Source organism: Neoarius graeffei, chromosome 20 (genome assembly GCF_027579695.1).
Source record: "Neoarius graeffei isolate fNeoGra1 chromosome 20, fNeoGra1.pri, whole genome shotgun sequence".
In the NCBI taxonomy this organism is placed as follows: Eukaryota; Metazoa; Chordata; class Actinopteri; order Siluriformes; family Ariidae; genus Neoarius; species Neoarius graeffei.
This window is the reverse complement of record NC_083588.1, coordinates 55535082-55549536: the sequence shown is the minus strand read 5'-3', so window position 1 is coordinate 55549536 and position 14455 is coordinate 55535082. Positions and strand designations below refer to the sequence as shown.

At 41.9% G+C, this 14455-nt stretch overlaps 1 protein-coding gene across 1 annotated transcript in view; it reads right to left on the bottom strand.

Moving 5' to 3' along the window:
• znf281a (zinc finger protein 281a) overlaps window positions 1–14137 on the bottom strand; it is an 80570-nt gene extending 66433 nt beyond the window's left edge. Inside the window, exon 1 of the mRNA XM_060902044.1 lies at window positions 14026–14137. The gene's annotated coding sequence lies outside the window, so the exon portion shown is untranslated. The remainder of the gene's footprint in view (window positions 1–14025) is intronic.
• Between the last annotated feature and the right edge of the window lie 318 nt (window positions 14138–14455).

Here is a 14455-nt window from a genome sequence, read left to right as displayed (position 1 = left end):
AGTTTCTGGAGCATCACATTTGTGGGGTCGATTAAATGCTCAAAATGGCCAGAAAAATATCTTGACTATATTTTCTATTCATTTTGCAACTTATGGTGGTAAATAAAAGTGTGACTTTTCATGGAAAACACAAAATTGTCTGGGTGACCCCAAACTTTTGAAGGGTAGTGTACACGTCACAGGTATCCTTGACTTGCAAGTGACGTCAAAGCAAAATAGAAACCCGGATGTCAGCCATGTTGGTGGAGATACAAATGCGGGGGTCAAGCGACATTCCATACAAAACAGTCACATGTGCGCAACAAAGCGTTCTTATAGCTATGCCATATCTTTGTGCTGTATATGGTTGTGGTCACAACAGTAATCGTGACCGTGGCAGGTTCCGATTTTTTAGCATTCTGGCTGTGATTCAGAAAGAGGGCGAGGAAACTCTGAGGCTTAGTATGGAGAGGAGACGAGCACAGCTGAACAACATCGGCAGGGCTGATCTAACATACCCCTTTTCCACCAAATCAGTTTCAGGGCTGGCTTGGGGCCAGTGCTTAGTTTGGAACTGGGTTCTCCGTTTCCACTGACAAAGAACTGGCTCTGGGCCAGAAAAACCGGTTCCAGGATAGCACCAGCTCTTTGCTGGGCTAGAGGAAAGAACTGCTTACGTCAGCGGGGGCGGGGCAGGGTTGTTGGTTGTTAAGACCAACAACAATAGCAAGACCGCGAGAGGGCGCCATTTTTAAATAAGCGACGAGATATCATGGATGCAGTAAAGCAGCAGTCATCCATTATTATTATTGTTGCTGCTGCTGCTGCTTCTTCTCCGTGTTGTTGTTGCTTTGATGTTCGCGCCAAGGTTTATGCAAACGCAGCGACGTAACTGACATATACAGTGACGTAATGACGTGGCTCCCCTTAGCACCCCAAGCTATGGAAAAGCAAACTGGTTCTCAGCTGGTTCGCAAGTTGAACGGAGTTGTGAACCAGCCCTGGAACTGATTTGGTGGAAAAGGGGTAACAGAGGCTAAAACCAAAACAGAACTGAGCATTGTGCAAGTATGGCGTAGGATCTGTGATGCAGCGGCTTTGCCTCCAGAAACCTGGGTCCAATACAGGCCTTAATGAACTACTGGTTTTCATGTGTCGTCCCACGCTGGTGGAATGATCTACCGAGCGCTACCAGAGCAGGGGCATCCCTGTCTGTCTTCAAGAAACTCTTGAAGACTCAGCTCTTCAGAGAACACCTCCTGTCCTGCACTAAGGTGGGGTTTACATTAGACTGTATCAGCGGATCATCAGATTAACGTTTTTAAAACGATTAGCGTGCACACAGCAAACACCAATACACGATTCGCGTGCACACAGCAACACCAATACACGGATACGCTCGGCTCTGCAGGCATCCTGCGCTCCAAATCACTCCACCCTGAACAGCGAGTGCCCTCTGGAGGGTGCGCACTCCGGCCCTGCGCAGCTCACACAGCGCGCGAGTGAAGTGCACGAGCAGTGATTCGGGACTGAGCCGCTGTGTGTGTGATCTCAGCGCATATCACTTACCACTTGCAAGTGGAAGGATGGCAAGCCTAAAGACAATCATAACTACACAATGGGCAGTATTTGCATCAGTATTTGCAGTATTTTCATACTTTTATACTCTTTAATGAAAGGTGATACAAGGCGGAAGTCCGCGCCGTTTTTCAGCAGTCGCGTCACATGACCGACGCCAGCGAATCAGGAAGGTGGATGTCACAGTGACGTTGTCCAATGACGACGCCAGCTAGAGCTCAGCACAGCGTATCCGCGTATTCTCAATGTTTACACAGCACCGGACCAGACACGATCTGGATTGAATACGTGGACGCTGGCGGATTCCCGTTTCCCGGCGTGTTAATGTAAACGGACAGTGCATCCGCGAAGAAAACGAGACAGATACGGTCTAATGTAAACTTGGCCTTAGACTTTACACCTCCCCTCCTCTCTACTGCACTCATCTTGCACTTGATTCCATTTTTGTACTCACACTCTAAAGCTCCCTTTAGTGATATTTCTTTTAAGACTTCATGTATCTTGATTGTTAATTTTCTTTTTGTAAGTCGCTTTGGATAAAAGTGTCTGCTAAATGAATAAATGTCAATGGATTTTAAAAGACAATCTGGCTGCCTCTGCCAAGAGGTTACAACTGGATCGTGGTGGAATCTTCCAGCAAGACAACGATCCGAAAATATCTCCAAAATCCACATATATAAAAATATATATATAATTTATTTTTATTTTGCACAGGACTGTGTTCCTCTGATAACAGAATCAAAGCTCCAGCTCTCTGTTCTTAATCTGTTCTTTCAGGATTTATCGCGCATGTCACTCCTTGTTGAGTTTTTTTTTTTTTTTTATGCCCGAGTTGCTTGAAACCAATCTGGGTTTTCTATGTCAAATAAGGAAGCAGCTTCACCTGTAAGAAAATCAAACACTTTCATGAAGGAGCCGACTTGAATGCGAGCAGGAAAAAAAATAAAACAAGATTCTTAAGCAAACTCTTCCATCCTCACTTCCAACTTTGTTTTTGTAAAATATATTTTTGAATTTCTCTGGAGTTTTCAGGTTTAACAACTCTCTTCGTATTCTTTAACCACTCATTTCCTCGTTGTTCTTGAAGCATTTGCTTCTATTTGTTAACATTTTTCTTGATAGCGGGGAGATGGTAATGCCCTTTATCTATTTCTCTGTTTGAACAAGCAAAAACAGCGCAAAATTTAACCATACTGAAGACAGATGATGCCTTGCTTGCATGAAAGACGGTGTCTGTCTGACCCCAGCTGTAATTATCACGTGATGTGCATGACGTCACGCAAGGGGTCTGTAAACAGTACATGTATCATACTACAACAGCGGGGGGATATAAAGTAACTTGCAAAGCAGTAAATGAAACCAAGACTAAAAAAACCATCAAGACACAATGGCGGATACGTAGTGAAGGACGCGTTTAGGAACTGAAATAAAAGATCAGAAAGCCTAATTTTTGTGGTGCTAGTTCATAATATATGCTCATTCTAACTTGCCCAGTTGGAAACATCAGGGACATATCCCACTTGCCCAAACACATCTTTCACTTGTCCCAGGCAATCGGGCAGTCCTTAAAGTGCATATTCTTGACCAATTTCTTTTCTTTTTTTTTATGAAAGTATGTCCCTTTATACACTCATCCAGAAGGGCAATTTTGCACAAGGCCATCTGTCTACAGCAGAAAAAAAACAACATAAAATGCGTCTGGAAAAATCCCAAGGGAGTCTGGAGCCAGATTCGTTGTGAGACCTTGCACGGTTTCAGTGCACAGCCTGTGTAGACCAAGCGCTCCCATTTCTCTCTCATTGTCTGGTCTTTTGGAAAACGAGGAGTACTAATCCCATCAAGATTGGTGTTGCTACACCCTCCTACGATACATCTGTTAACCATTTTAATAATTACGTGATAACGTTGAAGAAATTTGCAGAAAACCACCAGGTCGTTTTCTCATAAACAAACCAGCGCTGACGTAGGATTCAGAGGGAGGTGTCCCGCACGCAACGTTACGAAAATCAATGTTTGCCAGGAAATCCAAATGGCAAGTTTTTTCAGAGGCGGACCAATTCGCCTCAAATGGCTTGATTTCAACTGAATTTTTCTGGTATTGAGCAAGGTAAAAAAAAAAATTGCACAAAATGTCTCAGATATTTGACCGAAGTTTAATATAAAATAGGAGAATTACATTGATCTTGCTCCTGAATTTACCCGTGATATGCACTTTAATATCGAGCCCTGGGTCGTCCAAGTCCTGTGACCTGAAGCCCACAACCTGGGGTGTGAAATGAAGAGGGTCAGACCCAGGATCCTGGACGGTGCAGAAAGGTCATGTGTTCTCCAATCTTCTCACACATTACAGGAGAACGCTCATTGCTGTCACGCTGCTCATTTTTAAACAAGGGTGCCAATAATTCTGGATGCTTACAGATCAAATTGATGCAGTCTAAGAGCAACTGAACCCAAAATAGTGCATGTGTGCACTTTGTAGGTGTGTATTTGTGGAGAGTGACCTTTCGCAGCCTGGCTACAGCTAACCACTCTAACCTTTCTGTCAAACTTCATTCAAATCATCCGAGCAACAAAAACAACCACCAGGTCTACGGTTTGTTCGAAACTTACGACACGCTCCATGTTACTACACTCTAATGGAGGAGATCCGAAATCCTGAGAAGGCATCAGATCTGGAGTCAAACCTTCCATCTTCCAGACAGTGTTTCTGGGATATGCTCCGGATCCATCCTGACCACAATAAAGCAGTTAGGCCAAAAAAAAAAAAAAAGTGTGTTTCCGGTTACCCGACTGACCCTAATCCGTACCGCCCGACCCTAAACTTTTTTTTCGTTTTTTTCCCAGTCGCAACTTTTACATATAACCCAACCGCGTGAACCGGAAGTTTTTGTCACTCACTGGGAAAATCAGGGCTTTCCACAAGCGCCGGCTGCCAGCCATACAGCCGACTACACAATTAAGTCCAGCCGGCTACTTTAATGACTTATTTTTGTAGCCCACAGGCTCTAAATATTAATTTTCGATTTTAATAAAATTAAATGTTTATCTAACGGACTGACAATAATGTCAAACTGAACTGCACTCATTTAAGCTTAAGTTGTGATTCGTGCTGTTTGTACCGATAATAACCACAAATTCCCCGCAGACTTCGTTGATCAGGGGAGAGTAACTCATCCGCGGCCCCGACACGCGGTGCGTGCGCGCGCACTCGGCGGAGGCAGTAGTGTGTCGGGGCCGTCGGAGGGAACAGAAGCAGAGATAACGCTTATTTTGTCTTTCACCTAGAGACATGATTCAAACTTTAAAACGGAGACAAAATTCTCCTGTGTGGATCTGGCATTCAACTTTTTTGCTAGGGTCTATACTTTTTGATCAGTCACAGATCAAACACCATGAGCACATCTGGAGAAATTCAGGCTTTATAATGGGTGTCTATTGCGTTACACACCAGTGGCGCTCAGGAGTTTAGAGTGTAGGCAGCTTGGAAAAAAAAAAAAAAAAAGCTCTAACTTTCTCATTTAAACTGTTTTCTCAGCCACAATTTTCACTCTACACACACAATTTTCTCAAAAGTTGTAGTCACACATTGTGTGAATCAAGACAAGTGTCTCACTGAGCGATAGGATTTACAGTTTTTGAATGAGAAGCCTGAAAGTAAGGAGAGTAAGGTATTAGGCAGAGACCCGTCCACCCGTAAATTTGACGGGCGATTGCCGATTTCAACGGGCAAGTATACACACAGACGGATACTGAAACGGACGATAATGCCGAAAATTTTCGCACATGAATACTCCCACATGTCATCCGATAAATCCAGTTATGTTCCGCCCACACACGGACTGGCCATCGGGAGTAGCGGGAGTTTTCCCGGTGGGCTGGTGGTTCAGCGTGGGCCGGCGGAGAAAAAAAAAAAAAAAAAAACAGTTGCGCGCTGGCCTTTAATATGATAAGCAATGTTAACAGTTTCTTTAACAAACTGTTAACATTGCTTATTACAGTTGCGCGCTGGCCTTTAATATGATAAGCAATGTTAACAGTTTGTTAAAGAAACTGTTAACATTGCTTATCATATTAAAGGCCAGCGCGCAACTGTTTTTTTTTTTTTCTCCGCTGGCCCACACTGAACCACCGGCCCACTGGGAAAACTCCCGCTACTCCCGATGGCCAGTCCGTGTGTGGTTCCGCCATCATTTACAAATCGTAAGAAACACAGTTTAATACGAAAAATACTGAAAACTTGAAATGAAAAATCAGAATATTTCATCGTTTCCGCCATTTTGGCCCGCACTGAATCTTGTAACATGCGGACTGAATAAATCGCGAATTCTGATTGGTCGAAAATTGCCAAACACCCTGCGTTGTAGTTTCCTCTTTCTTGGCGGGAGAACCGCATTTTTTTTTGCTGACTCACTCTTCTGGATCAAGATGAATCCCAACAAACGCCCCAAATTGAATGTGACAAAAACTGATTCGTTTTTCCACAAAAAGACAGAAAAGGTATGTGTGATACATTGATTAACAAGGGGGTTTCATTGGGGTATGGTAAAATAGAATACTGTTGGTTTTTTTTTTATTAAATACTGTAACTAGATCAAAAGATTATATACAATTCATTGTTGTTTATTTTCTTTTCACTTTTGTTACCAAATCAAACACCATACATACATCTGATACATTCAGGAGTGAAACTGAAAAAAATACATAGTAAAAATATGCAATATTTCTGATCAAAAATTACACGCCATTTCACCCTGAAAATGTCCTAGAATGCAGGAAATGAAGTCTAAATTTCAAAAATTTTCTGGGGGGGCATGCCCCCAGACCCCCCTAGAGAGACTTCACGCCTGCGGCGCTCGTCTTCGCACCTGCGGCGCTTATCAGGATTATATAAAATATTATTTTTGACTGGTAAATTTCTTTTTCTGCCTAATACCCTAAAGGAGAGGACAGCCGCGCTCTCCCATAGACTCCCATTATAAACCTGGCAGCGCTTTTACTGCAAAATCAGAAAAGTCACTTGTTTTTAACTCGCTCTAGTGTCCACGTTTTTTACACTCGGGACAAAAAAAAAAAAAAAATTACATTTGTGTGTTCATGGGAGCCTTGTAGCACTCAATGTGAAAGAATTTTGTGAATAGCTCCTTTCGTTTCCGTGTAAATCAGCGTTGTTCGAGGAGAGGGAACTCTGAGAAAAAGCGCTCTTTGCTTGTTATATTGTGCCTTTTCCCTGCACCGTTACCAAGGCGACGAGCTCCACTCAGGGAGCAGAGAAGGACGGGGCTGCTCTCTCTCTCATGGTGTATTGAGCTGTTATATTTACAGAAAAATTCATGTTAAAAGGTGTCTCATGCTGCATCAGATTCATCAGAAGGTGGTAACTCAGGTGACCTGCAAAGAAATTCATTATATTTTGTGAAATTATTCCTGTCTAAATATAGGTTATGGCAGCCATCTTGAAAAAAAAAAAGCCTGCCTACCGACCCTAGTTTTGAAATCTACGTAACCGGAAACACACTTTTTTTTTTTTGGCCTTAGTGAAGATGAAGGAAGGATCTCAGGAGCCAGACTACTCTCGCACTTTTGAGCAATGAACATCAACTGTCTTAAAACTCTTGAATAACTTTTACAGAAGAAGTGATACCACGAACTCCTTCCAATTCAGTGACGACAAACTTCATTGTGTCCGTGTTCAAAAGTTAATAAGCCAAACTGGAAAGCACAAAGTCCTTCACGCTGAAGATGTTCCCATGGAGAGAGAGAGGAAAGAGAAGAGAAAAAAAAGAACAGACTGTTACAAGGAACTAAGTAAACATTTACTTGCAGAAAGATTCATCCAAACAATCAGACTTTTTTTTTCTCCCCTCATAGCTGCTGTTATAGAAAATTAAATCAACATCATCCGAGCAACCAGAATCGAACATCATTTAAGTCTAAGTGGTATAAACGTCAAAAGCTTAAAACAGAGAAAGTCCATGGACTAAAGACTCGGGACTCGATATCAACTCTCTAATCCACTCGTCCAGTTTTGGACAAGCAGCAAGATTTCTCACTCGTCATGACCATAACCTTATTATTATTACTATGTATTTACTAGTTAAATGAAAGGAAAGTGATTAACAAAGTTTATCAAAAAGCAGCTATAGTCATGATAACCATTATGCTTTCGTAATTTATAAAATTTTTCTATAAAACCAAACTTTGACCATAACAATAAACAAAAACTATCCAGAGCCCCATTACGGTGTGTGTGTGTTGTTCTAACCCATTACCTGATCTGCAGTTTTAAGAGTCGGACTCACCCAGATTCAAAGCTTCTGGAGGAAACAAAAGTTGATTCAGTAAAACCTGAAGTATAAATTGATTTAAAGAAAACCAGTTGGACATGACAAGGGTGACGATCACATCGTGAATGAAAACAAACCCTAAGTGAGTGCGGCACCGTTGGAAAATTCCCGTGAAATATTTTACGACATTTGTGATTATTAATGTGGACCAAAGACAAGAAAAATACAACTAACATCCAAATGAAAAAGATTCGCCACACATATTTTTTTGAGGTATTTGAGCACCAATTCTCTGATTTCGACAAATTCAAAGGCTAATAATCTATAATTAGATATTACGACATGGTTATTTTTACACACACACACACACACCTGCTGTACTTGGCTTCCTGGGAATTTCGTAAACAATAACACAGCCAAATCACTGAGGGGATTGAACTAGTTTTATTGATGTCGGAGCTCAACATTAAGGACTGCCCGATTGCCCGGGGCAAGTGAAACATGCATTCACATGGTTTTCCCCAAAGCATTTTAGCGTATCGGTCCCGATACGCTTCCTCTGCCTGCCGATACGCTTATGCCGCTTTTCCACTACCAACGCGGCTGAGTTGGGCTGAGCCGTGCTGAGTCGGGCTGAGTGGGGCTGTTGGAGTTGCATTTCGACTACAACCGCGCTGAACCGTGCTGGCTGGAAGTGGGTGGACTTAACGAAAGTGGGTGGACGTCACGTGATGTCGTTAGGCGGCGCAAACAGTGACATCAGTGACCTTTTAAGCGGTAGTCTCACGACCCGGATAGTAAACAATAAACATGGAGGACATGGAGTCGTTAGTGTTGCTGGTCTTGGTGCTGTGGCTTGTTGTCACCGACAACGCCAACAGATACTGGCAAGAGCGTATAGATGAGGCGAGGCGCATAAGGCTTCAGAAATTCTCGTAATTCGTAATTCTTCCGGGTTTACGGTGTTTACAGATCCCAGCGTGCTCGCAGGGCGTGTGTGGGCATGTGAGGACACTCCTCCTCACCAATCAGTGCACAGGGGAGTGTCTCCTCACGCCCCTAGCCCCACTCGGCTCGGTTTGGCTCGCTTCAGCCCTACTCCAAAACCGTGCGAGTTTTGGGTGCTGAGCAGGGCTGAAGCGAGCTGAGTCGCGCCGCTCTGAGGTAGTCGAAACGCGAGCCGTGTCGGGCTGAAGTGAGCTGAAAAAGGGTAGTGGAAAAGGGCCAATAGTCACTTTAGTTAAAATCCGATACGCTTAGATTTATACCGATACGTTAAATTTCCTACCCACAAGTAACTAGATACATCGGAGAGCAAATAACAGATCAATTTACAAATTGATTGATATTTGTGTTAAACAAGCCGCCTTTTTTCCAATGTTTTGTGTTGATTCTGTCAAAGTAATGTCCGCGTGCTATGATGTAAACAAACTAATCTATTAGCTATGTCAAGATCACGTGTTATAATAAAAATATCGAAAGAAAACGTCAGACATCCCGGAAATTTCCGATTCATTATAAGCGATCTCATTGGCTGCCGATGTTGTCCCCCACCAGACAGACAAAGCTGACTGATTTTAATCACAAAAGTTTGACCTCGTCTATTATCATTATGGCTTCGATCAAAGATTGGTTGACTAAACGTCAACAAACCCACGTGAGTGACGGCGCACAAAACCAGACAACTGTCACGACAACGAAAACGTCGTCAATTTTGATCATAGCGACTGGCTCAAAAAGCACTCGCTGGACAATTTGATCCACATCAGCATGGATGACAGCGAGATGGACTATGAGAGGGCTGCCTAACGTTGGGCCAAGCAAACGCCAAGGAGAATTAATCTGCTTTAAAGGAGCAGAAAACTTAATTCATTAGTTTGGGTTTGCAGAAAGATTATGTCCTTATAAACACTCTCACGAAGTGAAGTTGTCCAAAGGTGTCAAATATAGCATCATTTCAAATAATAAGCATTTTTGGCAGTGTGATGTCACTGGGATCCATTTAACAAAAGGCGGCTCTGGAATATTCTTTTGTTAAAGGCTCACAGTGACATCACACTGCCAAAAATGCTTATTATTTGAAATAATGCTATATTTGACGCCTTTGGACAACTTCACTTCGTGAGAGTGTTTATAAAGACAATCTTTCTGCAAACCCAAACTAATGAATTAAGTTTTTCCTGCTCGCATTCAAGTCGGCTCCTTCATGAAAGTGTTTGATTTTCTTACAGGTGAAGCTGCTTCCTTATTCGACACAGAAAACCCAGATTGGTTTCAAACAACTCAGGCATATAAAAAAAAAAAAAAACCTCAACAAGGAGTGACATGTGTGATAAATCCTGAAAGAACAGAACAGATTAAAGTGCATATCCTGGACCAATTTCGGGGGAGGTTTATATGAAAGTCTGTCCCTTTACACACTCATCCAGAAGGGTAATCTTGCACAAGGCCATCTGTCTACAGCAGAAAGAAATAAAATAGCAAAACGCGTCTGGAAAAATCCCAAGGGAGTCTGGAGCCAGATTCGTGACGTTACCTGCAGAGCCGCCAGCAGGCTGAGAGAGCTTGCACGGTTTCAGTGCACAGCCTGTGTAGACCAAGTTGAGCAGCTAGCGATTTTGCATTGAAATACAGAACTGTCACCTGAGCACAAGGTTACTTCACCTTTGGATGAAGAATATAATGAGGTGTCAGAATTATTTCTTACCCTGGCAACAGTCAACTTGTGAACTGCCGATTTTCTTGGTCTTTTTCTCGGCTCTGCTTGGTCCTCGGGTTCGAGGGCCTCAGTGGATGCGGCATCTCGCCTTCTGTCAGGGGAGACGAACACGGCTGGCTCCTTTGGTGACGCTGACACAGATGGAGACGGTGTTGCTTTGGGCATTCTAACGGATGGAACTGCGTCTTTTTTCAGATCAAGTTGCCTCACGAAACCCATTTCCCACTGCAAATAGTTCTCAAAGTCGTCGGGCCTTGCAAATAATGCTGTAGTCTGTAGCATGTAGCCAATTTTTCAGTGTGCCTCGCACGAAGCGCTCCCATTTCTCTCTCATTGACCGTTTTTTTGGAAAACGATGAGTATTAAATCACATCAAGATTGGTGTTGCTACACCCTCCTACGATACATCTGTTAACCATTTTAATAATTACGCGATAACGTTGAAGAAATTTGCAGAACACCACCAGGTCTTTTTCTCATAAACAAACCAGCACTGACGTAGGATTCAGAGGGAGGCATCCCGCACGTGGCGTCACGAAAATCAGTGTTTGCCGGGAAATCCAAATGCCAAGTTTTTGCAGAGGTGGACCAATTCGCCTCAAATGGCTTGATTTCAACTGAATTTTTCTGGTATTGCACAAGGTAAAAAAAAAAAAAATTGCACAAAATGCAAAAACGTGACATATTTGATCAAAGTTTAATATAAAATAGGAGAATTACATTGATCTTGCTCCTGAATTTGCCCGTGATATGCACTTTAAGAGCAGAGAGAGCTGGAGCTTTGTTTCTGTGATCAGAGGAACACAATCCTGTGCAAAATGTTTATGCATCTTTTATACATCATCCGCCTCTAGGTTTATATATTAAAAAAAAAAAAAAAACGCCCTCTATCATGAGACGGCTGCACTGATTCAGTTACAGGTTGCCAGGTCTGTATAAAACACCCAGAACTACACACTAAACAATAATTTTAAACTCAAACATTATCCTGTTTGTCATGACGCAGCATAGGGATTTTTTTCTTTAAGCCTAGAAGTGGATAATATAAATATTCTTAAACACAGTACTGTTCAAAAGTCTTGGCACCCTATTTTCTTCATACAAATTTTGTTATAGATTTCCATTTTATGATTTCTACATTATCGAGTAACGAACATACAGTCAGAGAGTTCTACACAAACACACTGAACTTTACAACAGCTGCATGCATGTGAAATGGAAATAAATCGACTAAGGCAGGAAAAACTATTTTGGATAAAATTGTTAGTCTGTTACAAGTAAAAAGTAACAGATAACCAAACTTAATAATAAACTTAATCAATAACCAAACTTCAACTCAATGTGTGATCTTCATTTTATGTTGCAATTCACAACTATTCAATGGTTTTCCTAAAAAAAAAAAAAAAAGGTGGTACTCACAAAATAGGGGGAAAGTGGAAATTTACCCCCACTTGCCTCCCAGGGCAAATGGGTTTAAAAGTTAATGTTGAGCCCTGGATGTCTCTCTTGAATAATTTCTATAAAAAAATGATGATTTTCAATAAATATTCACTTTGTCTCATCAGACAAGCAGATGCAGATTTGACTTGCCTGGACCAAACACGTGGTTGTCCCGGACAGTCGGACTACCATTAATGTTGAACCCCGAGTATGATGAAAAACTGGTCAGTGTTATTTTTCCCCTACAGACTCTAGGTCTGACCTCCAACTATTGAGCAGGTATTATCAACACAAACAAATATGTTTATCCCACTTCAAATGTGCCGTGTCCTGTTTAAGCAATTCATCAAATGTGTAAAATGCTACTGTTCTCACAAACTGATCACACAAGCCAACATGATGTGTGAGAAACCTAATGGAGTCACATGCATCAGTGAGATGAATGGTGGCTTAATGTGTGCAGGATTGGGCTTTTCTCAATGCGGCTTTAATTATTCATGCGGCTGCACGCAGATTCGGCATGCTTTGTTTACTACAACGGCCGGGCACAGTACTTTCACCTATGCAAATTTAACCAGGCGCACGTCTGGGAGCTCAGCTGTGCCATCCGACTTACACTCCGACTGGGAACCGGGCCTTTTATTAAAAGCAAACTCAAAGGGTTTTATGAGAAAATATATCTTATGCTAAAACAACATGCGCGCACACTTCGTCTTAAACTCTAAAAATCGACCAAACACCAAGATTAAAAATAAGATCCAAAGCAGGAAGGAACATGTGCAAACGTGGGCTGAAAGGACCTGCATAATGACCACAACCACAATGCAACATTTCTCCTCACTCAATAGTGACACAAGGTGACGAACGAAGAAAGCAAACCACTAATACAGGACGCACCTTAAAATATTACTAACGAAGACGACAAAAACAACGTTATACCATAACACACAACGCAAATACTTTTCCAAGAAGATTGCAGATCAACTCAATACACTTTTTTTAAACCCTCAACTTATTCCTGTACATTTTTAACAGCTTTCCAAGCCTTCTATGACTAAATCTTGAAAACCCGAATATCATTATATACATCAAACCATGGCTGTGACATATCTTTTGGCACCCCTGAAAAGTATCTCGATGGAAAAACAAACACAGTACTCAGTAAAAGTAAAAAAAATTAAAAAAAAAAAAAAAAAAGTTTCTTTCCTGTGCATCTTTAGCTCTGGTGCATTTAGTGTTCATAAAGAATTACTATCAAGGTATGGACCATATCTCTTTTGTTAAGAGGGGAATAATAACAAGGGAAGGTACAATTTAAAGCTAGAAAGGTGTTTAAACTCGTGCTGAGGAAGCTAGAGTTGAAAGAAGGTTTGAAAGGTGGGTTCATGGTCGTGTTAACTGCATGATGATGGGAATATGGCGAACAATCACAGAATTAAAAAATAAATAAATAAAAAAAATCACACAGCAAAGTCACGAGTGGAGTTTAACTCCAAAAGCAATAGAAACCCAGTTAAATCCGGGCTCAAGAAAAAATAAAGGCCTTTAATAGGCCATAATAGAGCCTCTGGTGGTTATTATTATTATTATTATTATTATTATTACTATTAATATCCCACCATAATGGCGTAATTAGAGTTCAAGTCTGGCGCCGAAATAAACAAAAACAAATCTCACTGTCTGTAAACAACACACAAGTAATTCATGCGCGTACACTTGGAACAAAAAAAAGCAATTGTTTTAAATTAATAATCCAAACCTTGTATTATTTAAGCTGCTCATAATAAACCGGCCCACGCGTCTGTCTGTCTGTCTGTCTCTCTCTGAACAATTGATGCTCCGAGCGCATGCTAAGCTGCTGCTATGCTATGCTAAGCTAAGCTAAGCTAACCTAGCATAGCATAGCCCGAGCAGAGCCGCTTTTGTTGTCTGAGCCCCGGACCGCTTTTTCCCTCCTCCTGCCTTTTAAACCAAAATAAAATAAAAACTCCCACACAAGACTCGCTTTTCTTCCTTTTCGCTTACCAGTTCATGACCACCGCTCGCTCTGGCCGTGCTTATTTCACCTCCCAGCGCGGTCGTTTGTTTCTATCTTCAGCGTCTAAACATTGTTCTCCCGCGGCCGCTGCGCTCCTCCATCTTGACTCGGCGCAGGGCATTGTGGGTAAAAAGAAAGGGAGGGCTGGACGGGTCCCGCGAGGAAACAGGCACGTGCGTGACTTCCACGCGCGTTGCCATAGTGAGAGCTGAGGCGTGGCTACGTGCTGCTGTGACTGTAAACTTAATATGCTGTAATTACACGTTTATTGAATTAAAATGTGTATTTTTTTTAATTAAAGTCTCTCAGAAAGTTACAATTAATTATTCATTCATAACCAGACACAATTCTGGAGTTCCTTTCTTTCTTTCTTTCTTTCTTTCTTTCTTTCTTTCTTTCTTTCTTTAGCTAGCTAGC